The 14,881-nt window shown below is 52.4% G+C and overlaps 2 long non-coding RNA genes across 3 annotated transcripts; one reads left to right on the top strand and one right to left on the bottom strand.

The window, feature by feature from the left end:
* Nucleotides 1-6,260: 6,260 nt before the first annotated feature.
* LOC135405640 (uncharacterized) lies at nt 6,261-6,885 on the top strand. The gene is made up of 3 exons (XR_010425894.1): nt 6,261-6,351; nt 6,440-6,520; nt 6,801-6,885. It is a non-coding gene; the product is annotated as an uncharacterized LOC135405640 (long non-coding RNA).
* A 6,128-nt stretch (nt 6,886-13,013) lies between these two features.
* LOC135405682 (uncharacterized) lies at nt 13,014-13,881 on the bottom strand. 2 transcript variants are annotated; one of them, XR_010425940.1, is made up of 3 exons: nt 13,818-13,881; nt 13,433-13,566; nt 13,014-13,223 (listed from the first exon to the last, which is right to left on the bottom strand). It is a non-coding gene; the product is annotated as an uncharacterized LOC135405682 (long non-coding RNA). The 2 variants fall into 2 exon arrangements; XR_010425939.1 differs by lacking the exons at nt 13,433-13,566; nt 13,818-13,881 and adding an exon at nt 13,318-13,426.
* Between the last annotated feature and the right edge of the window lie 1,000 nt (nt 13,882-14,881).

Raw genomic sequence — 14,881 nt, 5'->3', positions numbered from 1 at the left:
GCTATGACCGGAAGACTCTCACGGCGTAGCAGAGTAGGGCGAGGCAGCACCGCGGGGGTAAAGCAGGAGTACCCGAGAGCCGGCAGGAGAGCAGCCCGGCCGCAGCGGTGCAAGAAAAAAAAAAAAAAAACAAAAAAAAAAAAAAAAAAAAAAAAAAAAAAAACAACAACAAACCAGGAGCGGCCCCAGAGGGAAACAGGGATGGAGCAACCCCGGAAAAGTATCACTTCTTGTTGAGAAGGGGAGCAGGCTAGAAGGCTGCTTTCCCGTGTTTCTGTTAACTCTCGTGTTGACTCTGTTGTCTGTCCGGTGTGTCGTTGTGCGCTCACGGTGTTGTTAAAAGCGAAATCTCTCTCTTTAGTCCTTCTACTCACTCGTAGGTAACTTAAACCCAAAGACTTGCGTTTACCTGCAAGCTAGTCTGCAGACAGTTTTAGGGAATTTTTCCGGGAAATGAGTATTTGTACGAAAATCTTAGTGAAATGCCTTATTCTTAGCTGTATTTTACCCCTATAAAACCTTTCTGAAAAAACATCGTAGTCAGAAAACAAACAAACAGAAAACAAACAAACAAAAAAAAAAAAAGCAGGGTTTTGACAAAAAGGATAAAAAGCCCTCTTGCAAAACTTTGCCTTTGCCTTAGCAGAGAAAGAGATAAGGTGTTAGTGGCTCACACAATAGAGATAGTTTGTTGCCGAGCAACTGAGTAGGAGACCTCCTCTGGCCGAACTCAAAAAAAAAAAAAAAAAAAAAAAAAAAAGGGGGAGTGTAGAACCCTCCTGCTTTATAGAGGCTGCAACTTTGCAATCTTCTGATTGGGGAAAATTTGAAATTCTTTTGTGAAAATTGTTTAATAGTCTAGGCTCTATTTTGCAGAAATTCCACAGATTCATTCTGTAATCCGAACCCGTGAGATTAAACACTCCTGTTCATCTATTCCAACTTGGAGATTACATCTACATTCAACAGTAGGATGCTGACCCCCTGTATGCTGACTGCAAAGAGATTATGATTACCTGCAACCACGGCATAGCATGCAAGTGACCCTGGCTGACCCAATGAAGCAGGAACAGCTAGAGCCTATTCTGATCTCTTCACTAAAAATGGATATGGTTGCAAAGATATTATTGTCTACCCTTTTACTATTAGTCCTTTATTGTAGATATTCTATGTTGTTTTCCTTGTTTTTCATCAATATGCTGCTTAACTTGTTCAACAATGGCATGGTCCAACCACAGACCATGCGGTGGGAATGTATTTGTGCTTAATTGGATGATGCAAACGCTGATAGACGGGAACTTCATCCCTGACACAACCATCTTGTATAACTTGAGATTAATTGGTATTTCGCTATTAGTTGACAACTCTCCAAAAACATTTGACAGAAACAGTGAAAAAGAAGATGATGATAAGACAGACCCCTGAGATACAGCATGCCACAGGCAAATCATATAAAGACCTGTCCTTGCACAGGACACTAAGTTCAAAGTCAACAAAGCTAAGCTTTTTATTTATGCAACAACTAACCTAACAGTTTAATTTCAGTACAAAAAAAAAAAAAAAAAAAAAAAAAAAGGGGGGGGGAGAGTGAGGAAAGATAAGTTCATGAAATGGTCTTGCTGACTGTTACTTGAGGTTGCTTGCCTAAATAGCCAGAATTGTTTTAAACATGGTGGAGAAGAGGAGCTTTTGAAGTTTTTGTAGTGACTATTGACAAGTTCTCTTTGAAGTCCAAAAGCCCATTTGCATAGAGAAGTGTGTGTTTTGCTTTAAAAATATGAGTATATATTTATCTTTAAACTATAAGAATGTTTGTATGTATTTGGGTTTTGAATTGAACGTGAAGCAGAAATATGTTTATGTTTTCCAAGTTATACTTTCATAAAAACAAGAAATGCATAATTAGATCTTACTCAGATGAGGGCAAAACACAAGAATGATAATTTCTCAGTTCACAACCAGAAAACACAGCAAAATACAACTCAAAAGTATGTTTGTGTGAGAGCATGAAGTGATGGCCATCACGCATGAAAGTTGTGTGAATGTATGCATATGAATGTATGAATATATGATTATTAATATATTCTGGTTTTGCTCACAAATGCGTAAACCATATTACCTTACATATGCATAAGCACCTTTGGATAAAGAGTGGGAGGCACATAACCCTGAGTTAAATGAAGTTTCATTTGCAAAATAAAAGTTCTCAAGAACCACATGGAACAAAGAGATGAACCAAGCAAAAGACCATCAGTCAGGCCTGGATTGTGCAAAAGAAAAAGGGGGAATTGTTGAGAAAATCTTAGATGATGCAGGACATATTCTGCATCAGGCCTGCTTGCACAATCCGGCCTGCGTGCCGGACGGCAGGGACCTGTGTTCTCCAGCAGCAGATGTGTGTCCTTGAGCAGCAGATATCAGAAAGCTGCATAGAGGAAAACAAAGAAGGAGGTTGTTATCCAGGATGTGAGAAACCAGAAGATGGGGGGGCCTGAAAATGTGCCTTGACTAGTAGAGCCAATAAAGTTACAGATATAGTGTGTGAAAGTGAATGTAACCAATAGAAAGTTAGAACAGAGCGTGTGAACCCTGTAGGACCCTTGATAATGTGTGTATTTTTGGAATAAAGTTAGAGCATTGCCTGTACCTCTATGAGGATGTGTCTCTGACTCTCGAGCTCGTTTTTTGCATCTTCTCCTTTTACCTTATCTCAATCCACTATATTTTTTTCCACCTTGCTCTCTCCCCTGTCCTGCTGGGAAGGGGAGTGATAGAGCGGCTGGGAGGGCACCTGGTGTCCAGCCAAGGTCAACCCACCACACACCTGAACACTTCCAGAGACTCCACCACCTCCCTGGGCTACTTGTTCCAATGCCTGAACCCTCTCTCAGTGGAAAAAGGGGTTTTTTTAACATCTAGTCTGAACCTCACTTGATGCAACTGAAGGCCATTTCCTCTCTTCCTTTCACTAAAGACTTTGCAGAAGAGACCAACCCAATCCCACTAAAACCTCCTTTCAGGTCATTGCAGAGAGCAATGAGGTCCCCCCTGAGCCTCCCCTTCTCCAGACTCAACCAGCCCAGTTCCCTCAGCCGTCCCTCAGCAGACATGTTTTCCAGAGCCTTCCCCAGCTCCGTTCCCTTCTCTGGACACGCTCCAGCCCCTCAAGGACCTTTTGGCACTGAGGGGCCAGAACTGGACACAGCACTCCAGGTGGGGCCTCCCCAGTGCCCAGCACAGAGAGGCAATCAGTTCTCTGCTCCTGCTGGCCACACTCTTCTCCACAAAGGCCACGATGTCCTTGGCCTTCTTGCCCCCCTGGGCACACTCTGCCTCATATCCAGCTGCTGTCAAGCAGCACCCCCAAGTCCCTTCCTGCTGAGCAGCTCTCCAGCCCCTCTGCCCCCAGTCTGGAGTGTTCCAGGGGGTTGTTGGGAGCCAAGGGCAGGCCCTGACACGTGGCCTTATTGATCCAGCCTGTCCAGATCCCTCTGCAGAGCCTTCCTGCCCTCCAGCACATCCACACTCACACCCAACCTGGTGTTGTCCACGACTTTACTGAGGGGGCTCTCAATCCCCTGGCCCAGATCATCAAGAACGATGTTAAACTGGAGCAGCCCCAGCCCTGAGCCCTTGGGAACCCCACTAGTGACCGGCCCCACCTGGATTTCCTTCCATTCCCCACCACTCCCTGGCCCATCAGACACTTTGTCACCCAGCAAACAGGTCCCTGGGCAAGCCATGAGCAGCCAGTTTGTGCAGGAGATGCTGGGGGAGATGGTGCCAAAGGCTTTCTGGAATTCCAGGGAGACACATCCCAGCCTTTCCCTCAGCTGCTGAGCGGGTCCTTTGTCAGAGAAGCAGATGAGGTTGGTCAGGCAGGACCTGCCTTTCCCAACCCCACGCTGGCTGGGCCTGATCCCCTGGTTGTCCTTCCCGTGCCATGGGATGGCACTGAGGAGGAGCTGCTGCATGGACTTCCCCGGTCCTGAGGTCAGTGGGACAGGCCAGGAGTTGCCCAGATGCTCCTTTTGGCCCTTCCTGGGGATGGGCATCCCATTTGCTTGTTGCCAGTCAGCTGGGACTTGTGCAGTTGTGCAGTACTGCTGGGCAATGAGTGAGAGTGGCTTGGCCAGCTCTTTCTCCAGCTCTCTCAGGACTCTTGGCTGCATCCCATGTGGGTCCAGGCACTTGGGGGGGTCTCACTGGCAGAGCAGGTCACTGACCATTTCCTCCTGCATTCTGGGGGCTTCACTCAGCTCCCCATCACCAACTGCCAGCCCTGGGAGCTGGGGATGCTGAGGACAACTGCTTTGGGTGTTAAAGACTGAGGTAAATAAAGCAATGAGTAACCTCATGGAACGATGGACCACTGTGACACTGCAGGGCCTTCTGGAGCCCTGGGACACTGGGCAATCTCATGAAATCAAGGCAGCACTGTCACCCTGGGAAAACTCCTGGAATTCAGGGCCCATTGTGACACTGCAGGTGTCACACATGGAACAAAAGGAACCCTGGGATGCTGCAGAAACTCCTGGAACCAAGGGAGCATTGTGACATTGAGGGGGCTGATGGAATCAGGAGTCCATTGGGACAATCCAGGGCCTCATGAAATCAAAGGAATTCTGGGACACTGTCAAACCTCCTGCAACCAAGGATTCCTGCTGACATGTGTGTCCTCCTGGAACCAAGGGAGCCCTGAGATATTTCTGAACCTCCCAGAATCCAGGGGCCATTGGGACCCTGCAGAACCTCCTGCATTCAAGTGGTTCCTTGTGAAACTGCAGGCTCTCCTGGAACCCAAGGATTCCTGGAACACTGCAGAGCTCACGGAACCAAGGGGCCACTGTCCCACTGCAGCTGCTTCTGAAGCACAAGGGACCCTGGGACAATGGGAAATCTCCTGGAATCCAAAGGGCATTTGGGGACTGCAGTGCCTCATGGAACTAAAGGAACCGTTGGAAACTGTGGAAGTTCATGGAATCCAGGGGCCATTGGGACATGTGGGGCCTCCTGGAAGCAAAGGAACCCTGAGAATTTCTATGGGAACAAGTTAAGGCAGCAGCAGCTGCATTCAGTTAATCAGGATCAACCAGGAGTGTTTTGGCCTTGACTGGTGTTTTCCATCCAGAGAGGGCTGTTTGCCAAAGTGGAAACCACTTGGAACGCTCTGCAGGGCAGCCTGTGTTTTTCTCTGGTGGTTGAACACAGCCAGCACATGAGGGGAGGGGAATGTGTGGGATCAGGGCACTGCTTTGGGGCCATGCTGGGAATTCCAGTGGACTAAAAGACAAAGCCCAGGCGCTGTTTCCAAAGGAACCCCAATGAAAGGGGGACATTGGAAAGATGGGTGGACAAGTCCTGCAATGGAACTCTGTGTGTGCAGCCTCATTTTCTCCTTCAGCACCCACAGGAGAGGGGGTAAAAACTGGGGGTTGGGACCCCAAAACTGATTGGGGGGGATATTGGGGATTGAGGGGACAGTGGGAAATTGGGAAGAACAGGGAGAAGGGTGGAAAAGGGGGGGTGGTCTGGCAGGTCAAACAGTCCCATGGGGGTCTTTGGACACAGTGGGGTTCGCAAAGGGGGGTGGCCCCCCGGAGCTCCCAACTTCCTGTGGGGTGCTGGGGGCTGCTGGATCCAATCTCAGCCTTGGATTATGCCAACACTTTCAGTTTACGGGAATTACAGAGCTGTGACTGAAACACTTCTGTCCCCCACGTTTAAAGGATGGTAGATCAGATCAGTTGATAGAAATTAATTATTTAGGGTTACAAATGATCAGACAAAAGATCTTCATCACAATTAATTACTGCACAATACAAACACTAAAACTACCAGGAGTACAGGAGAAGAGAGGACAGTGCTCTACACTAAAGCAATTGTTGAAGCAATTCTACTCAAGCTGGCACCAAAGCAATAATTCTTAATTAGAGATGGATGGAACTCCCCAGACCAATGCTCGTGGGGAGATCTCTGCTCTCAACCTCCAGCAGTGACCTTGGGGGGTCCCCAGCCAAGGCAGGAATCTCCACACACCCCCCAGGAAGGGTTCTGTTGGAAGAACCTGCCCCTGGGAAAGGGGACTGGCCCTTTGTGGTCAAAAGGGATGGACTGACAGTCACTGGACTCCAGGGGTTGCCTCCCCATCAGGGGGTTCATTTGGGGTGGAAGCAGCGGCCGAAGCTCTTCCTGCCTGATGAGGTAGGAGTTCTGGATGAAGCTCTTCCCGCACTCGGTGCAGAGGGAATCCTGCTTCTTGTTGCAGAGCACTGCAGGCACAAATTGGCTGCAGAGAACCTGGTCTCTGCACAGAAGCTGGTGGATGGAGAGGAGCTGGCTCTGGCCAAGGTTACTGTGTGCCATGCTTTAGTCCTGGCTGGCACCAAGGCGCTGATGACTGGCGTGGGGTCAGTGACACTTTCCCTGCCTTGCTCAGGTGGCTGTGCTGCTCCTGTATCACACCTCTGTGAGCTGCAAGAGCCCTGGTGACTGGAATGAGTTTGACTACAAGACCCAGGTAATCCCTCTGGGGTTCCCTCCCTTGGGGTGCAGCAGGAGCAGCGGTGGCTTTCAGGGGGTGCTCTGAGACCTGCCCTCCTATTCTGGGTCCCCTTAAAAGACAGTGTGGAGTGGGTACTGCAGTGCTCACCGGTGGTTTTGGTCTTTCAAAGGCTTGTGGCAGCAAGTGTGGGCACCAGCATGGGTAGGCAAGGGAGCTGCCTGCTGCCCCAAGTCTGCTGTGGTTGCTTCCTGTGAGCTGCAGCAGAGCTGCTGACCCCATGGCTCCTCTGACACAGGTTGAGCTGGCATCAATCCTCAAATTTGTGCTGGATAATGAGGAGAGCCTGAATGAGAACCTAGAGCCATTTCTGCTGACGAAAGGTGAGTGCTGTGTCTGCTCATGCCTGAGGAGATGTGAGCTGTGCCTGAATCTCTTCCCACATTCCCCACACGTGTAGGGCCGTTCCCCAGTGTGGATGCGCTGATGTTGGATCAGGATGGAGTTGCAGTTGAAACTCTTCCCACATTCCCCACATGTGTAGGGCCCTACACCAGTGTGGATGTGCTGGTGAGTGAAGAGGCTGGAGCTCAGGCTGAAGCTCTTCCCACACTCCAAGCACCTGAAGGGCTTCTCCCTGCTGGGAGGCTGCTCAAGGACCACCAGCTCAGAGCTCCCCCTCAAGCTCCGGCTGCCTTCCCGGCACAGGCTGGCTCTTTCCTCCTAAGAGCACCCTGGGATGGCTTTGGAGCCCCTCCTGCCGGGGGATCTCCGGCCCTTTTCCTCCCCGCTGCCTTCCTGCGCCGGGGAGCCCTTCAAAACGGCCTCTCCCACCAGGGTCTCACAGGGGGATTTGTCCTCCGGGCTCTCCGTCCTCAGCTCGGGGCCTGGGGCAGGAAGCAAGAAGGACAGGGAGGGGATTTGCCTCCGGCCCACAGGGAAGGCCAAGGACATCCCCCCAACTCCGGCCCCGGCAGGACGGCGGCGCCAGCGGGGTTGTCCTGCAGCCGGGGCCATGCTCGGCTGACAGAGCCAGCACAACACCCGCCCAAAGGGACACTGACTGCCTCCTCACCTGCCTGGGGGGCCCAAGGCATCTTCCTCTTCCTCGCAGCCTCCTTCATCTGGCCAAGCTTTGGGAAGGAGAAATCCTGATGGGGGGAAAACAAGGGCTGAGTGTGTTGGCTTGGGGGTTCCTCCTGCCCAAGTCCATCTCTAGAACACATCAGAAATCCTGTGTCCATAAAAACCTCCAAAACACCAAGATTCAGCCCAGAAAACCCAAACCATCGATACTCAGGCAAAAAACCCTTCAGAAATAGCAAGATGAACCCTCCCAAACTGCAAAAAGTTAGGATTCAGCCAAAAAGTACTCCAGAATATGACTATTCAGCCCAAAGAAAAGTGTTTAATTAGGAGAATGAGGGGAATGAGATCATTTCATGAGCACTTGATTGAGTTGCTGTATATTAATCAAAAGCTGTATTAATGTAGTTTCATTTAAAACTCACCAGGGCTGTTACTGGAGCTTATCTGGCCACCTGCCAGTCCAGGGCTGTTTCTCCAAACCACCAATCCAAGTGTGCCAAACGCCCTGGTTGGTCAGTGTCGGCTGGGGCAGCGGGCACTCGCTGAGGGGATGAGAAAACTGCACCCGGGGCTGGGCTGAAAGAGGCTTCAGCACCACTTCTGATGGCCCAGGGGCAGCATCTGGCTTCTCCCAAACAGAGAGATGGCACTTGTTCCTCTGCAGGGAGTCAAGGGCAGGAGGGTGACTCCTGCTGCCTGGATGGAATGGCAGAGGATCCCTTGGGTCCCCAGGCTGGATCAGAAAACAGGAATATACACAAAAGGTCACCACAAAGATTTCTAGGGCAGTGTCCTGTAGGGAGGGGACAGTGTCACCCCACCAGGGCAGGGCTGGCAAGTGGGAGGCTGCTCCAGGGCTCTGCAAGAGGCCTCGTGCTCTGCTGGGCCCCAGCACTGGCTGGTCCCAACAGCCCCGGCTGCCCCCGGCCCTGGGCAGCTCTGCTGCCACAGGCTGTGCCCTCACCGTGGCCCTGCAATGGCCCTGCCTGTCCCTCACCCGGGGCCCTGCCCACATCCCTGTCCCTTGGCTCTCTCTCTGCCAGCTCAGTGTGGGGCACACGGGCTGGGGGTCCCTCCCAAGCCCCCCGGGCAGCCGGCGTTGGCTGGGGGGATGTGAGGGCTGGGCCTGCTCAGCACAGCCCCGGCCTCGTGCCCAGCGCCTCTTTCCTGCCCCACACAAGAGCTTCCCGGCCCCCCCAGGGCTCCCCTGCTGCTGCCTCTGCTCCTGGCCCTGCCTTTGCTGCTCCCTTGGCTGGGGCAGCGGCTGCAGGGGGGGGATGGCAGCAGCTTCAGCTCCACGGCACTTCCTGGGGGGAGCTCAGCCCGGGGGGACGGGCAGGGACCTGATGGGGATGGACAGGGGCCCAGCAGGGACAGCCAAGGCCTGCAGGGGAAGGCACAGGGACAACCTGGCCCCCCACACTGCCAGGGCTGTCTCTGCTCCTCCTTGCAGGCTCCGTGGCCAGGCACAGTTGGTGTTCCTGGGTGCCCACCATCTCAGCACTTGCAGCCGCTCAAATCAGCGCCCGCAGCTCTGCAGCAAAGCCCCAGCTCACCTGGCACACAGGGGATGGACACAGCACCTGCTCGGGGATGGGCACACACAGCTTTGTGCCTTCCCCACCACGGGGCTCTCCTTCCTCAACAGCACCTCTGCCTTGCACTTATTCTCAGCCTCACCTCAGGGACAGCTCTGGGCTCACCTCCGCGCCACTTCTCAGCCTCACCTCAGGGCCTGGGCTCAAGGACAGGAACCTGCAGGGAGGGGACATCAGGTGCAAGCTCAGGGCTGCCTGCTTGCACTGGGCTGGGGGCTTCTTTCCCCTTCTACAACCAGCCCAGAACTCAGCCTGCTTTTCTAACACCACACATTTACAGACTAACCTTGCAGATAGATATGGACAGACATCTCTATCCCCCTGGGGATGGAGCCTCAAGCATGTGCTTGCCATAGGAATGGCAATCAGAGAATCACAGAATCAGCCACGTTGGAAAAGACCTCCGAGATCATCAAGTCCAACCCTGGATCCAACCCCGCTGTGCTTCCCAGACCATGGCACTGAGGCCACATCCAGTCTCACCTTCAACACCTCCAGGGACGGGGACTCCACCCCCTCCCTGCCCAGCCCATTCCAAGGCCTCATTACTCTCTCAGCAAAAAATTCCTTCCCAATATCCAACCTAAACCTCCCCTGGCACAGCTCCAGACCCGGCCCTCTTGTCCTACTGCTCCTGCCTGGCAGAACAGCCCCACCCCCACCTGGCTACACCCTCCTGGCAGGGACTTGCAGAGAGTCAGGAGGTCTCCCCTGAGCCTCCTCTTCTCCAGCCTCAGCACCCCCAGCTCCCTCAGCCTCTCCTCACACCACTTGTGCTCCAGAGCCCTCCTGCCTTCCAGCACATCAACACACCCCCAGCTTGGTGTCACCTGCACATTTGCTGATGAAATGCCTGGTTCTCCAGCAGCTGCAGATGCTCAAGGGGCAGCAGGACCAAGTCAGGGGCCTGGGGGGCTTTGGGGTCTGGGAGGGTCCTGGGGGAGCTGGGGAGGGGCTTTGGAGATTTGGGGGTACAAACCAGGACAGACCAGGACAGACCTGGACAGTCCAGTACCCCCTCACTGCTCCCCAGATCTCTCCTGGAGCTGGGCCACGTTGTTGGGGGACACCTGAGCCCCCCCCAGTGCCCTCCCAGTACAGCCCGGTGCCCCCAGTACAGCCCACTGTGTTCCTGTCCCAGGGTGCCGGGTGATCCCTCTTTGGGGGCATTGGAAGGGATTTGAGGGAGGGCTGGGGGAGATCTGGGGGGGTTGGATGGGGATTTGGGGGTTTTGGCGGGGCTTTGGTTACATTTAGGGGAGTTAAAAGAGGTCTTGGGGGGTTAAAAGAGATCTGTGAGGGAAGGGGATTAAAGGGAAAAGGGGGGTTAGGAGACATTTGAGGGGGTTAATGATGTCTGGGGGGAAAGAGGAGAGGCAGCACCACAAACAGGTGAGTCCTGAGACTCAAAACTCCTGAAAGCCCCTCAGAAATCCATCCCTGGACTTATCAAAACCTCATCAAGGACACCCCAAATCTCCTCAGAGACATCAACTTCCCCCCCCGGACCCCCAAACCCTCTCAGTGACCTGCAAAACCCACCTGGGACCCCCCAAGCCCTTTCAGGGACCCCATAAACCTCTTCAAGGGCCCTCAAAACCCTCTTGGACTTCCGAAATCCCCCTAGAAACTCTCAAAACTGCTTCAAAGACCCCCAGGACCTCCCAATTCCCTTGGAGACTCCAAAACTCCCTCAGGGATTCCCAAACCCCTTCAGGGACCTTCAACCTCCACCCTAAGTCCCCTCAGGACAACAAACCCCCTCACAGACCCCCCAAAACCTCCTCAGCGACCCCTAAAAGCCCCTAAGGGACCCCAAAACCACACAACAGCAGAAGAGCTTTCTGTAAAGGAAGGGAGCAAAGAATCTGAGAAGGAGGAGACCAAGGAAAAACTGAAGCAAAGCAATAAAATCATCCTGGCCCTTGCAGTTTTTCCTTCACCTTTCTCTCACTTTTCCCTTTTTTAGGGTTATTTTTTTGTTGGGTGGTTTTGATTTTTTTTTCCCGAGGGACTTTCTCGGAATCGAATCGAACATCCGGGTTCTTGGGAGGCCCCCCGGGCCCCGCAGCCCCCGAGAGGGTTCCAAGGCACCGCGCTCTGACCCTCGGGAACCCCCGAGCCCCCCCGCCAAACCCTCCCGAGCCCTCCAGCCTTTCCACCCACAGCCGCGCTCCCCGCAGCCCCCGAGGGGATCCCCAGACCCCGCTCTCCCGCACCCCCCCAGCTCTCACAGCACAATGCGGGCCCCGCCGCCATCAACGATTCCCGGAAGTCGACACGGCGCTCTGCGCGCGCACCGCGCTTAGAGAACACCGCCGCAGCCAATCAGCGCGCGGCCACGCCCCCGCACGCCCACCGCCGCGCCTGCGCTCTGCGCGGGGCACCACGGGAGTTGTAGTCCTTGCGGCGGGTCACAGCGGCCATTTGCACGTGCGGAGTGAGGATAATAAGGCTTTTGTTCTTTATTCCTTCATTTTTGTTCTTTTTTCTTTTTGCTTTATTTTTTCCCTTTTTTCTTTTTTCTGTCTCTTTTTCTTTTTTCCTTTTTTCCTTTTTTCTTTCTTTTTTATTATTTGTCTCATTTTTCTTAGTTTTTCTGTCTTTTTTTCTCTTTTTTCTTCCTTTTTTTCTTTTTTCTTTTTTTCCATGTTTTTTCCTTTTCCTTTTTTTTTTACATTGTTTTCTATCAGTTGTATTTTCAAGGAAGATGTAAACACATATCAAAACAATCTCCACGTACATGTCTTACAACAACAGATAATCTGCCATTGTTCCAGGTCCAGGAGGGTTCCCAGGATCACAAACACTGAGATACAAAGGTGCTCACACAAAAAACAGCTTTTCCTGCTTTTTTCCACAGGTAAAGCAAGCGTGGAAGGGGCACCTGGCCCCAGGCAAGATGCTTTTACAGCCACTTTAAGCAGCCCAAAGTGGATCTGGCTGGGAAATGGGATTATGCCCATGCTTTCAAGGAGGATTTCCACAGTACATTGAGGGGAAACATTGAGGGCCATTTCTTCAAGGGATGAGAAGAGGGGGAGCAGGTGCTGTGGCCCCAGAGCTTCTCTCTGCTTTGGGGACACTTCTGTGTTTTCCTCTGTCCATTGAATTCCCAACAAAGAATCAAAAAGCTACAGGAACTCCAGTCTGGAGTGGCCAGGACATGTGGAAGCAGGGGAATTTTTCTTCCCAGCTGGGATTGAGAGTGCAATTTCACACTCCTTTGGAGAGCATTAACTAAGACAGCCCATTTCTGCCCAGGGATCTTCCAGGGGGAACTCAATCCGGGCTCTGGGCAGGTCCCTGCAGGGGCAGCAGCTTCCTCTGCACATTTGAGGGGATAAAGCTGCTCTAACCCTGCACTCCAAGCACTCCACAGCAATTTAGGACCTCTGAGGACAGTTCCCCACTGTTTCCACCCCAGCAGAGACCTGAACACATCCCGTGGGCACTGTGTGACCACCCCTGGCATTAACACCCTGCAGGGATGAAGACACTGACTGTAAAGACACTTGTCTACCTGTAAACCTCCACTTTGTTTGCTACTATACAGCAATAACATTTTCTATTCATATTGCAGCGACAGACTTAACAAATAGAATTGCATATATTGTGCTTTAGACATTAAAATGCATTCCAAAGTCAGGCAATGCTAAACAATGAAAGTCTTAAACTCTCCCCCCCAAACCAGCCCCACTTTCTGGTTTCAGAACCAGCCCACTTCCTCACTCTCTTCACAAAGGGAGAAACTCTCTCTCTCCACCTCTGAAACAAAAATTCCCTCCCCAAAAGTGATCAGAAAGAGTCTACTTAGGCACTACTGCAAATGGAAGTTGTCTAATAAGCATTCCTTCTAACTCAGGAAGGGGAGGAGGTGAAGAAAGTCACAACAAATGTTTGGATTCCTTCCTCTTTGACGTGTTCTCTTCCCTATCTGATGCTCTGGGACGTGTGCAAGGGGGTCAGCATCTCTTCAAAGATGGCTCCTTTCACATCAGAGCCCCTCAAATTGGCTTCCTGGAGGTCACAACCTGATAGGTCACAATTTGGAAGGGGAAAAGAAAAAGAAGTGTCAATGGAATGCACCCAGAACTCTGTTCAAAGCTTTACTGGAAGTCCATTTACCTGAACTCCATTGTACTCTGAAGCTGGAGAGGTCAGCCAAAAGCCAGCAATCCCCTAAATTACCAGCTGACTATAGGAGAGAAAGGAATAGGATGGAAAATGAATCCCAACTCACTTCCAAATCAGTTCCTGCCAACGTTGCTCCCCTGAGGTTACAGTTCTTTAGTTTGGTGTTTCTCAGCGTTGCAACTCGGAGGTTAATTCCTGTCATCTGACTGCCCTCCATGGCCACTCCTTTCAGGTTGGCACCTGGAACACACACAGAAAGGAGTTCTGTGAGGAAAAACAGAAACACAGCAGCTCCACACTGGTGCTGCCTCAGAGCTGTGTGAATTGGAGGAGGACAAGGGAATTTGGGGCTGAGATGGTCACAGACTCAGTGCAGCCCTTGTGGGCCCTTCTCAGGGTTGGACAAACCACAGCTGGACCTTTTCTGGGCCATGGAAATGGACAAACACAGGCTTCAGTTGGCACAGATTGACAAGGCAAAAGCTTCTCACCTTCCAGATTAGCTTGAAGGCCTGAGGGGTCCTCAGAGTTGCAGCCTTTCAGGGACGCTCCCTCTGCGTTGGAGCGCAGCATCTTCCCCCCTGGCAGGTTGGCACACTGGCACAGACAGGAGTCACTGAGAGCTGGAAGAACAACACCAAAGACAGTCAAGGATACAGTTTTAATTTCTGCTTTGGGAGTCGATCCCATTAAATCATTATTGTGAGGAAGTGTAAAAGCTTTGGGAACCAGAACAACTCTAGATCCTCCCTTTGGATTCCCATTAACTCAGTGCAGGTGCAAAGTGACTCCACTTGTTCCCACACTCTCCCACCCCTTCCACATCATCCCCCCACTCCCCAGCCCCCTCATGCTCAGTTTGGGGGTCCCACCCTCATTTTTCTCCACTCTTCTGACCTCTCCCACCCCTTTCCCATCATCTCCCAAACCTCAGATCCCTCCCCCTCCACTTTTGGGGAGTCCCACTCCCCTCCCACTCAGTCTGGGGTCCCACCACCCCTTTATCCCCTCTGACCCCCCTTTTCCCACCGACCTCCCCCTTCCCACCCCCCACTCACCCGAGAGCTCCTCGCCCGCAGCCGGGGGGGCTCCCAGCACCACCAGTGCCCAGAGAAGTCCCCCAGAAAAGGGGTTGGGTGGGGTCCTGGGTGGGCTTTGAGTGGGTTTAGGAGGTGCTTGGGGGGCTGTGGGGATCCCAGTATGATCCCAGTATGATCACAGTTCCCCCTGCATGGTCCCAGTTGCTCCCAGTTGCCCCATTTCACTTCCAGTCACTCCCAGTTGCACCCTTTATGCTCCCAGTTGCTCCCAGTATGATCCCAGGATGAGTTCAGTCACCCCCAGTATGATCCCAGGATGACCCCAGCACAGGCCCACCTGTTCCCAGTATGATCTCACTTCCCCAGTGTGGTTCCAGTTGCTTCCAGTCACTCCTACCATGACTCCTGGGGTTGTTTCCGTGTGTAGAAGCTCATCCCATAAGTGGTTGCACACAATGTCATGTAAGGCAGGCTCTGCTGACATCCTCCTGGGCAGTTTCAGTGTTGCCATCTGA

The sequence above is a fragment of the Pseudopipra pipra genome, chromosome W, assembly GCF_036250125.1.
Source record: "Pseudopipra pipra isolate bDixPip1 chromosome W, bDixPip1.hap1, whole genome shotgun sequence".
In the NCBI taxonomy this organism is placed as follows: Eukaryota; Metazoa; Chordata; class Aves; order Passeriformes; family Pipridae; genus Pseudopipra; species Pseudopipra pipra.
The sequence above is the reverse complement of the archived record's forward strand: the minus strand, read 5'-3'. Positions and strand labels throughout refer to the sequence as shown.